Source organism: Triticum aestivum, chromosome 3A (assembly GCF_018294505.1).
Source record: "Triticum aestivum cultivar Chinese Spring chromosome 3A, IWGSC CS RefSeq v2.1, whole genome shotgun sequence".
NCBI lineage: Eukaryota > Viridiplantae > Streptophyta > Magnoliopsida > Poales > Poaceae > Triticum > Triticum aestivum.
The window spans coordinates 671829631-671842127 of NC_057800.1; the positions used below are offsets into that span (position 1 = coordinate 671829631).

General features: G+C 45.7%; 1 long non-coding RNA gene across 14 annotated transcripts; it reads left to right on the forward strand.

Annotated features, from left to right (window-relative positions):
- The first annotated feature begins 4943 nt into the window (after window positions 1–4943).
- Window positions 4944–11224, forward strand: LOC123063109 (uncharacterized). Of its 14 annotated transcripts, none has more exons than XR_006430078.1 (7): window positions 4952–5620; window positions 5719–5805; window positions 6754–7933; window positions 8048–8150; window positions 8234–8400; window positions 9388–9485; window positions 10974–11224. It is a non-coding gene; the product is annotated as an uncharacterized lncRNA (long non-coding RNA). The 14 variants fall into 14 exon arrangements; XR_006430079.1 differs by having other exon boundaries at window positions 4955–5805; window positions 6754–6886; window positions 7064–7933; XR_006430076.1 differs by lacking the exon at window positions 5719–5805 and having other exon boundaries at window positions 4955–5620; window positions 6754–6886; window positions 7064–7933.
- The last annotated feature ends 1273 nt before the right edge of the window (window positions 11225–12497 follow it).

The following is a 12497-nucleotide window of genomic DNA, read 5'->3' on the forward strand; positions in this document are numbered from 1 at the left end:
GAACGGGTGCTTCAATGGCACAAAATGTGCATACTTGGAGAATTTGTCGACGACCACCAGGATAGCGTTATAGCCACCTGATTTGGGCAAGCCTTCGATGAAGTCAAGGGATATCACAGCCCACGGCCTTTTTGGAATGGGAAGTGGCTGAAGCAACCCGGCCGGTGACACTCTCTCCGTCTTGGCTTGTTGACAGGTCAGGCACTGCTTGACAAACTCTTTCACTTGTTGTTTCATTCCCTTCCAAGCAAACATGCGTTTAATGCGGTTGTATGTTGCGTGAAATCCCGAATGCCCACCCGTGGCACTGTCATGCAGCGACCTGATGACATGTTGTTGTGTGTCAGTGTCCGGTCCAAGCCAAACACGCCCTTTGAACCTCAGCACTCCTCCTTGGAGCTGATAATCTGGTTCGGCACTCGGGTTCAAAGCTACCCTCGCCAGCAATTTCTTTGGTGGCAACATCCTCTTGGTACCCTGCACGCACTGCTTCTAGCCAGACGGGTTTGCATACTGACAAGGCTGCCAACTCCGCATCCTGCCCGTGTGCTTTTCTGGATAATGTGTCCGCTGCTTTGTTCGAAATACCCGCTTTGTATTGGATCACATACTGCAGCCCGAGCAGCTTCGTAAACGCTCGCTGTTGGATGGGTGTGTTCAAGCGCTGGTCGGTCAGATGCAGGAGACTTTTTTGATCTGTGCGCACTATAAACTCTGCGTGTTGTAAGTATGGGCGCCAGCGGTCAATAGCTAGGAGCAAGGCCAAACACTCCTTCTCGTATGCCGACAGTCCTAAGTTGCGAGGAGCCAAGGCTCTACTGAGGTAAGCGACTGGGTGGGAATCCTGCATCAACACTGCACCGATCCCTGTTGCACTGGCATCAGTTTCGACCACGAAAGTTTTGGAGAAATCCGGTAGCGCCAGCACGGGTGCCTCAATCAATGCTTTCTTGATAGCACAAAATGCCGCATCAGTTGTGGGCGTCCAGACGAACACCACGCCTTTGCGCAATAAATCTGTTAGTGGCTTGCTAATGATTCCAAAGTTCTTGACAAACTTGCGGTAGTACCCTGCCAATCCGAGAAACCCCCGTAGCTCTTTCACTGTCTCAGGCACCGGCCAGTCCCTCACATTGCTCACTTTGGTGTCATCCGTTGTTACTCCATGCTCGCTTATAACGTGTCCCAAGTAGCTGATTTTTCTCTGAGCAAAGGCACACTTGGATCGTTTGGCGTAGAACCCGTTCTGTTGCAACAGTCCCAGCACTTGCGACAATAAACTCACATGTTTCTCCAAGGTTCTGGAATGGACTAGAATGTCGTCCATGAACACTAGGACTCCTTCTCGCAGCACGGGTGACAACACTATGTTCATGGTACCCTGGAAGATAGGGGGGCCGCCCGTCACTCCATATGGCAGCACCCGAAACTGAAAGTGGCCATGGTGGGTCTTGAAAGCTGTTTTATGCTCGTCCTCTAGCAACAACCTGATCTGGTGGTAGCCTGCCCTGAGATCCAGCTTCGAGAACCAAGTGGATCCTGCTAATTCGTCCAAGAGCTCGTCGATCACTGGTATTGGATACCTTGACTTGATGGTTATTGCATTGAGGTGTCGGAAGTCAACGCAAAATCTCCATGTCTGATCCTTCTTTTTGACCAGAAGTACCGGGGAAGAAGACGGACTCACACTGGGTGTGATAAGCCCCAGTCTCAGCATCTCTTTCACTTGTGCCTCAATCTCATTTTTCTGCTCCGGAGTGTAACGATATGGCCTAAGGTTCACGGGTTATGCGCCTGCCACCAAAGGAATGGCGTGATCCCATGGTTTCCGTGGTGGCAGTCCTGACGGCTCGTCAAACACCACTTGAAACTGGTCCAAGACTCGCTGGATAGAAGCTGGAAGAGCTTCCTATTGTTCCTCTTGCCCTGACAAACAGAGCATGACTACGCCAACGATTGCATTCTCCTACTCCATTTGCTCCAATTGTTCCACTGATATCTGTGCTGGTTGCTGAACCTCCTGGCGTAATCCTTGCATCTGTATCAACTGCCCTTGGTGGTGGAACTGCAATGTTTTCTCAGTCCAATCGATCAACATCGGTCCACAACTTTCCAACCAGTCCATGCCTATCACCATGTCATAGCAGCCCAGAGGAAGCACCCGCAGGTCAGTACTGAACTTGTGCTGTTGTGCCTGCCACTGACATTCTGGAATGTATCCCGAACAAGTGAGTTTTCCACCATTTGCCACTTTGACTGTCACAGGCTTCAGTTTGTAAATGCGATGGGCAAAGCGCTCTGCCACTGACTCACTGATAAAGCTATGGGAACTGCTTGAGTCAACCAATATCAGAACTTCTTGCTTGTCAATGCGCCCTAACAAACGGACCGTGCGAGGCGTTGTTTGCCCAGTGGTGGCCAGTTTCGAGATAGACATCAGCTGTTCTTCCTGCTCTTCCTCTGCCACTTGCTCCTGATGATCATTTCCCTCAGCTTGAAGCAAATCCAGTAATTCCTCCACCACATGGAGCTGTACCGTGGTGGCACACTGGTGGCCTTGACCCCAGCGTTCCCCACATTTAAAACAGAGCCCTCTTGCTCTGCGGTAGTTGCGCAACGCCGCCATGCGATCGTCGCCCCGTCCTTGATCCGGTCGCCGATCTGCTGCGTGTGCTCCTTCAATGCCGCGCCTGTCCTCTGCGGTGGCTGGTGGAGGAGGCGGCACGGCACGCGGTGGAGGCGCTGCCAGTGCCAGCAGAGGTCGCTGCTGAGCACGCCCAGGCTCCGGGTGCCTGAATTCCTTGTGAGGCATCGCGTCCACTATCTCCTCCTGTAACAGAGACAAGGAAAAGGCAGTATCCAAATCTTGGGGTCGATGTAACGCAACACCTGCTCTAATTTTCACACGCAACCCATCTAAGAATTTAGTGGTGAAATACACTGGATCAAACCCAGAATTATGGGCTAAAATCTGATGCATCAACTCCTCAAAGCGTGCCATGTATTCAGACATTGTCCCAGTCTGACTAAGTGCTGCAAATTGACGGAGCTGCGCCTGGTACTGGTCGCGTCCGAATTTGCCGCACAGAGCAGTGCAAAGCTCCCCCCAAGTGAAGGATTGCATGCTTAGTTCGTGCAATTGCAGCCAACGCGCCGCGTTGCCTGTAAAGTGCAGCGTAGCGACCCGCACCCACATCTCTTTGGGAATTTCGTACACATCGAAATACTTCTCGCATTTGGATCTCCAGAACTGTGGGTTTTCCCTGTCGAATTGCGGAAAATCCAACTTCGGAAGGGCCCAACGAGTCTGGTGCGAGTGGTGGTACTCCTCCTCTGGGACACGACTCAGCTCTAAGCCGCGGGAAGTGGAATTTACGACAGGAGGAGAGAACGCACCCTTGAACGGAGGCGGTGCCAGGGTGGTGACCACCCCGTGTACCATGCCCCCGGAGTTGTTGATGACGCCGTGGCCACTTGGCCCGTGGTGCCCCGGTTCGGGCGCTGGGGGCTCCTCTCCAGTGCGCACCGCTTGCCGGAGATCCACTGCTTCCCGAGCGAGATCCGCTTCCGCGCTCGTCGGATCTGCCAGCGCGGGGTGGAGGGCAATGCGCCCTACTTGGGTGCAGAGCTCGTCGAGCTGATTCTGCAGGTTCATCACCGCCGGGCGCCTTAGCTCGAGGGAGGTCTGGATCGCGTCTAGACGAGCGTCGTTCGCCTTGCGGCCCTCCTTGACCGATTGGATGAGCGCTGCGAGCTGCTCTTCCATGGCCGCCGTCTTCAACGCCTGCTTGGTGGTGTAACGTGGTCGGGGATAAGCCGTCTCCAGGTCGCCGGATCACTGGACCTCTGATACCAACTGTTAGGGGCCTGATCTAGATCGAGAGGGAAGGAGGTAGGTGGGGAATTTCTTAGAGGAGAAGGAGGCCAGGAAGGAGAAGGACAGCTTCTCTCATGAGTATATTCGATTACAATAATTCTCGATGCCTCTCATCGATGCCCAACTGGCTACTTAACGACCGCCAGCCCACACCCTCCCAGCCGGACCGCTCACGCGGCCATTGAGCCACCCTGCTTCTCTGCCATGGTGACCCCACTCGTCAGTACTGGTTCCGTGGCCAGGGCCCGCCTGTTAGTCGTGACATATTATTACTACCTCCGTTCGGTTTATTGGGCCCTTGAGCAAAACACAAAGACCAAGAAAAGCATACACGTAAAGAAATTGAAAATAAATCAGAGGACCGAGGGAATAAAGCGACTTGCTTAAATGCAGAGGCGTAATAAAAATGGTACAACCTTTGGTGGCTTTCTGGCCCAATAAATCCAGACGGAGGAAATAGTTGCCCACGCACCTTCGTTTCTTTACACGAAATTCATCACGGAAAAAAATTACATTGTTAGCGATATTTTCTTCTTAAAGTTAAGTTAAAATTAACATTTTCACAAAGAAAGTTAGAATTAACATTAAGATGCACCAACATTTCTTCTCTCTTACTACCTCCGTCCAGATTTATTGCCCCCCTTGGTATTTTGTGCCCAACTTTGACAGTAGATTTGACTAACAAATTATAAGTTGTATATCACAAAATTTATATTGTAGGATTCATATTTTAAAGATGTTTTCAATTATACTATTTTAAGGTATATAACTTATTTTTTGATATTTAAATTAAAGGTTGAAATTTGATCTAAACTACAAGGACTAATAAACTAGGACGGAGGTAGTACTAATACTCCCTCCGTCACGGTTTAGAAGGCGCTTGGAAATTCTCTAGGACCTGGTGATTATCTATTGGTTGTGAGATGGGCTAAAAAATAACATTCACACTACGCATGCATATAGAAATCTCTACTCCTAATGAAGCAGTTGGTAGTCTCCGCCGGTCAATTTTCGTCCCAATAGAGACGGTTTTTTTCGTCCTCGATCGCACCTCCTAGTTTTGTCGGTTTTCTTCGTCGGGTTTTTATTCGTCCCCGCGCGCCCCTCCACGATCCCTACCCAGGTCGCCGCACGCCGCCGCCGCCGCGAATCCCCGGGGACGCCGCACGCCGCCGCCGCGAATCCCCAGGGACGCCGCACGCCACCGCCGTCGTGAATCACCAGAGACGCCGCTCGCCACCGCCGGGAATCCCCAGGGATGTCGCTGCCACCGCCGCGGATCCCCAAGGGCGTGGTCGCGTGGCCCTGATTGGAGGAGACCCTGCCGGCCTTGCCTTGTTTGGAGGACTGTGTGCGTCAATCCCGACCTTCGCTTTCCCCCTTTTCCATCAAGGACCGCCGCCGCTGCTTCGTCTTCTATCTCTCCGGATCCCCATCAGCACCTGCTGGATGGTGCTCCGGGAACAGGGCCGCACGGAGGCCCTCCTCCCGTAGGTTGTGCAGACGCGGCGCGCCTTGCAGCGGCTATTCGGGATGAGCGCGGGCGCGACAACCTTGTCCCAGTCGATGATGGCGGCGGCGAACGCCGGTGCTCCTTATCGTCCTCTACCTCCAAGGACGCGCACCGGTACAGCTCAGACACCCCCGTCCCCAAATCCCGTCCACCCATCCGGCGTTGTCCAGCTCATCCTCACGCTCGTGGATTCGCCTCCTCCTGTACGCGACACTTGAAACGTGGACGTGGTGAGCTTCCCCTCTCTCTACCCCCAAATCTGGATGGCACTAGCATCTGTTACATACATACATATGGATAAACATCTTGGTTTGGTTCTTTGGTTCAGTTTGTATTCAGTCTGTATGCGTCTAGATGTGAATGGCACTTGCAGTATATGGCTGCTCCTTGGTTGTCCATTTGTATGCGTCCATAGGTATGTAAACGGCCGCTCCTTGATTGTTATTTTGAACAAAACTCCCCCTTAATTCTTCCTGTACTGAAATGAATCCTTGGAAGCTAGCACTACATGTCTGTTGTTGCTGTCATCTTGTACTACATGGCTTTTTCCAATTTAATTTCAGTCAAGTTTATGTGAATATAATCTCCTTTGATCTGATGTTTTGGTCTGACTATTTACATTTTAATTATCATGTACGTACTAATGCATTCTCAGATATTTGGTCGGTGTTATCTTCTAAAATAATAGTAAATGCAATCCTTAAATAGAAGTAGAAGAAGCATGTCCGCAAACAGAATTGTACATTTTCATTCCTTTGTAGAAGTGTAATAGATTATTTCTTGAAAACACAAAGATTTCAAGTATAGCGTCAGAACAAAGATACAAACTATAATTTCAACATCCGGTAAATGATATATACAGCGAGTTGGGCGTGTCAAATGTTGATGCACAAACAGAATACATTGGATTAATTATGTACTTTTTAGAACAGTTCGGAATACATATTGGAAGAACAAATTATGTTATGTTCCCGGCCCATCTCTTTCCGCTATCTTGCTGCTGCAGGACCTGGGAGTTTTAGTGGCTAATATAATTTTGACAATTTTGCTGCAATATCTTCAGTTTCTCTATTGATTCGGATAATTTTGCTGCTCCAATAGTCTGAAGTAGAATCTCCGTCTTCTATCTCAACGTCGGCGGCCCGGTGACGCGACCAGATCACTGCAAATTGTCCCTTCAGTCTTGATCAATAACCAGATATTGGCAAGCTTGAGTTATCCATGGATGCATGGAAAAGATTATTCATTGTTGTGATATGCATATCTGTAGGATTAAATTAATCTGAATTATGAGCTATGTCACACTTTGCAGAGTACAGAGACTTCAGTTCACATAATCTGTTTGTACATATGTTGATGTCAGGTGGAGGTGGTCGTGCTGGCGCCACTGTTTTGCTTCGTGCTGATGCGGTATAAAAGTGCCTCCTCGGCAGATGAGGACCTGAGCGTGGCCGTGCTAATGAGGATGCAGGATCCACCGCCACCGGCCAGTCCGAGTGCGTTGTTGTTTTCATTATTTGGGTCCTAGGGATTTCGAAATCAGGTGTTCGCCCCTGATGATTTCCGGGAGATAAACTGATTTCATTGGCATCATCTATTTCATTGCCTCACCAATATCCATGTGAGCCTGAGTTGTAAGTGGATGTACACATTGCGTGGCTATGTTCCTGCAGGTGATTGCAGAGAACTTGGCAGGCAGATCAATTACGAGGAGGTCAAGGCTGAGCTGAAGTGGGGTGGGCGCCAACATGAAGGAGCTGGAGATATCTCTATTTTTGTCAATCATTATTCAGGCTCTAAGCTTCCCCTTTCCCTATACCACATTACTTGATATTATTAAATTCAGTACGCTTACTCAACTGTGAACAAGTTCATGTGGTAAGTAGGATCAACAAGAGTTGGCTGGCAACTGCTATGTATATGTTATTATGGATCAGCCAAGGTGGTTAAATTTTAATTTTTTTTCCTTTTTCTTAATTTATGCCCTTAAGTTTATGCTGTTAAATGCATACACATAACTTAGTTCCAGATTTAACAAGAGTACATTTTACAATGAACTTCATAGCTGATGTTGATCATAATTAGTAAGTGTACAAAGCATTTCAAGGAATTTCTGTTTTGTGCATATTGTATATTGCAGACTTGCAGTGAAGTAGTGCCATCTAAGTACCAGATGTATGTTATTTTCAAATAAGCTTTTCTTAAAATGGAAAATACTAAAAAGCAAATTGTGCCACACCGTGCAATTAAGGTGCCTTTTACTGGAAACTCAATGCAACTTCTTGTTATTTTCAAATAAGCTTTTCTTAAAATGGAAAATACTAAAAAGCAGATTGTGCCACACCGTGCAATTAAGGTGCCTTTTACTGGAAACTCAATGCAACTTCTTGTTATTCCTTCTGAACCTAGCAATTAAGCCATATCTTGTTTTCACTCCTTCTGAACCTAGCAAAATGACCTGCTTGGACCGAACGAGGACAGGTGTGTGGTGGTGGACATAAGATGCACGGCGAACATTGAGCTACAGAAGAACATTATGAAAGGTATGTACGGTAACTCCATCCATGCTTGGCCACACACCAACGTATGTTTTCCACTGTTGCTAACCTAAACAAATTCGTTTACTGTGAACTGAACAACGGTGCATCGTGATACAGAGGTTGGAGAGGCTGGAGGAGACCATATACCAACACAAAGCGCATCTTGATGGCCATCAATGAGGAGCTGGACCTGCTACACCAGGCTAATTGCAAGCATCGGGTACTTTGTTAGCTATCAATTAAATCTCTTGTCCTGCAAGAACATGTGTTTATTTATGAAAACATTTTACATGAGCGTTGTAGGATGATTTGGACGAGATGACTGATGAGGACATGAGCGTTGTCGGATGATTTGGACGAGAGGACTGTAGCACGACGCAATGAAGAGCTAGATCGTCCGTCCGCTCCCAGCTCACTTCCCAGTTCTGTTGTGCTGCCCCGTGCACCAACCATCCAGTAAAGGTTCTGAGGTTAACATCTCTTTTGCGAGTTTCGTATAACTTTCGTTGTCACTTTATTATCTATTGATCCACATGTTTGTATTTTAGCAGACATGAGTACTTTATCATCTTTCCAGGAAGAAATTACTAGAGAGAAGAAAACCCAGTTTTACAAGTAGTGACAGTCCAACATCATATTGACACGTCTGGTTTCTCTTTCCACAAGCAGGGTCGAGTGGGGTGATATACTAGGCACTTTCTTCTGAATTGTACAGAAAGTCCACTGAGTTATTGTTGTTTGTATGCCACCTTAGAGCGAAATAGTACTTCTTTTAATCATTTTTAGGTGAAATACAAGCATGTAGCTACCTCACTTAATTATTGTACTCACTTGAAGTTTATGTTGATATAATGCACTATTTAAGTAGTAGAGAAACCTCACAAATTTAAATTGATGAATGATATTTAGGAAAAGAAGTAGGCATGTTTCATTATAAAGGGAAAGTCTTTTTCAAGGCATAGTGTTTAATTCACGAATGGTTAAACAGTTTAACGGGGACCAACACTGGGTAGCAGGGGAGTGGCAGTGCATAGAGATATAGTGAGGGGAGCGGGGGCGATGATGGAGGCGGAGATGTTTAGAGAGAGATATAGAGAGTGGGAGGTTTACCATGGTGCAATCGAAAACCGAGGCACACCTTGCTAAGACAAGCACACTTTAAAACAGAACAATACTATGCATTGTTTTGATGTTGGTATCAGGACCAGGTACCATGTGAAGCTCAAGGAATGGTTGTAGATCATTATGGATAAACTAAAAAAAGATCACTATGTAGTACATTATAAACAGCATTTGGTGTCGGCGGCATGTCACTACCACTGACAAAGTTCTCTGAAACACGATTACTATCATGTACAATGCTTTACAGTTCTCTCATATTCAAATGCTAAAATTCTGTAATTTCATATTTAGTAGTTTCTGCGGTGTGAAATTCATGTTTTATTTTGCTTGTGCAGTTGAAAATAAATGCTGGAAAAGATATTAAAATTCAAATCTGGCTTATTTTTCTCAATATGGGTTCAGAAGGAAATTGTCGTTGAGCTTCTATCTAAAGGTATGTTAGATTAACAGGTTGCTATCGCAACTCTTGATTTGGAGTAATGCAAAGCAACTGTGGATCTTGTCGTCGGTACATCTTGGGTTGCCGTTCTTCCAGAACGAAGGATTTTTCCCCTAGATTGTGCTATGAAATAATGCTTGTATAACGCCTTGATCTCTTGGCTACACCATGCTTTCTTGAGAACACTATACTTACAGAAGAATGATGCTTCTATAGAATGTGCCACCATGAGTTCTGGCAGCTCTTTTAATTCTGTGTTCACTATGGACGAATGAACCATATAATTTGTCAATTTGATCAGTACTTGCTGAGTGCTTGCTTTCATGTTGCAATCTCAGATTTAGGCACTTCATAGCCATAGAATAATTTTGAATTGTTATGCTCAGTACACCAAATGTTGTTCCTAGGTAATGCACTGTTTGCAACTAAGTTTTGTCTTTAAGCACCAAGGTGTAGTAGTATGCATTGAAATAAATGGATCATTTCTATCTTTCTGGTGCTCATAATAGACTTTTTCATTTTGAATTTGTATGCTTGAAATTTGATTATTTCTATCAACTGAGAGTGGAAATGAACTGTACCGTAGGCACTTTTTCATTAGATTTCAGCAGCCGGCTGATGGCAGCAACCTCATGGGCCACACATCCCCTTCTTTAATTGCATGCCCTCACAAAATGGATGGGGACTTGGTTCTTTGGTTGTCGCCGCCGGACTCAGTGAAGGACGAAAAATTGAGATGATCCAGTGGAGAATAGATGCCACGGGCTGAAGAAAGGAGGCGACGGTTTCAGAGCACACACCTTGAAGCGGAGAGGCGGCAAGGGAGTGCGTCTGGATGGCAGAGGGAGCGGGACAAGGCAACATCACATGGGAGGCATGGTCAAAATCGGCGCCGTAGGAGCAATCGTGCGTGTGGGGGTCGTACCAGGGAGAAGGAAAAGGGTGGTCGGTTTTCTAGGGCTTTTTTCCTTGCATCGGGAAATGGGTTCGGTTGAAAAAAACGATGATGTGGGGAGGTCACGCGAGTGGTGGATACGTGGGTACCATTTAACGTACCAACTGCGCTTTAATAGTAGAGATTAAGATGTTGATATTTTATTCATTTTCTTCTTAGCTGAACATTCTTTAAACCAAAAATCTATGAAACTTGTAATGTATCATGGTCGCAATTTGTGAAGTAGAACTAACTATCCTTTGACCAAATACCCTTTGACCATTCATCAATTTTTATGTACTTGTCGCCCGTGACAACAAATATGGATCAAATAACTATGCACTATGGGCACTAATATGGTTACCTTCAAATGGGTTTGTTACTGTGTTTAGTTACTATGATGTTTCATATGTTCATCAGAAAAAATAAAGGCTTATTTGCTTGCATGTGCTTTCTCATGTTTGTTTGTTTTTTCTTCTGGTTGTTCCTTTTCTATAATTGTCACATAAAGTGAACCGAAACTCATATTCTATATTTCTGCTGTGTAGATACCCGTGAGCCCGCTGTTGAACTCGCTAAAAATGGAGATAGACATGGATTTAACGGTTCTCATTCATTTAAATCTTAGTGAATTGATACCAGTTTCCATTTGGAACTGAGATAACGAGGAATCGTTTCCTTCATGATACTGCATGTATGAGCTTTTTTCTTTCGGTGTAGGCCAATATTGTACAAAGTTATTTCCTAAAATTATATTCGAAGGTGTCTTCTATGAGAGTAACCATCTCAATCTTTTTTCTATAGTTGTCACAAGGTTCTTGTGCTAAAGTGATTTTTGCTTGGTCAATATGTTTTCTTCTGAATATTTCAAGAATGAATTAGTTTATGCTGCAGTAGTGAGTCACTGTTAAAAATAGGGAGAAAGGTGTTATAAGTGAAAAATTATGTAGTATACTTTTAGCTTCCAAACATTTGTACTTATCTTCTATGCCCATTTTGATTTGGACAAATGTTTGGGAATCACAGTGGTGAAAAGGTAGGATGCAGGAAGAGAAACTTTAGTGCTTGTTGTAACGTGTTTGTGGCATTTTTCGTCTTCTACCCGTAGCAACGCACGGGCGTCCTACCTGGCGGATTGACTAGGTGTTGCAAGTTTCATATCCTTCCTATGTTGGGTGTTAATATGATAGTTTGCAGACAACCCGGACTTATGGTGTTGATATAAGGGGTCTGGTTGGGTCACCTTTTTCCTTCTCTCATATTCGGTCAACGACAGGGCGTGTCCGTAGATTTGAGGGGACGGGCTATAGGTGCTCTATAAGATTATTGTGTTTGATACTATGATGTGTGTTAGCTGATTGTTGAAGAAAAAAATGTGACATTGTTCTCGGTAATCTTAGCTCAGTGAGTAGTATCTTATTTTTTTCTCAAAAGCCCGTGGCAACGCACGGGCGTTCTACTAGTAGTACTAATTAGCTACTAGAAATAAATGCAATGCGCCCTAAACCTTGTCTATTATGAAAACGCACGCAAATTTAACTGTGCCTTCTAAACTGTGACGGAGGGAGTACCAATTATTTCAACAGACTAGACATGGACTCTCAGACCTCTTGTCGGCCCCCACACATGGTCGTGATGTGCCACCAGGTCCTCCACACACCCCCTCCACAAGCATGTATTAATTACATTTCCCTCAAAAGAATGTATTAAGTACACTCCACTCAAAAAATGTATGTATTGATTACATTGAACGTGGATACTTGGAAATATATGGATGATTAAAACAGCTTGAAAAACGTTTTTGTATTATGGGATATAGGGAGTAGTAATTATTACCTTCTAAATATCTAGGCGTTGCAACATGAGGATCTCGATCACCATATGTTTCTATGGGTTTTGATAGATGGGGAGCTTACCAAACAAGATGGGTGTAGGGTAATTCCACTGTCGGTGGCCCCCCTCCCACCACCACCAACTCCCAGACATGCTTGGTGGTTGCAGATGATAGCGGTATGAATAGAAAGATCATCACCTACCTTCCTCCTTCTAACCCATGGCTATCTCGTCGGTCT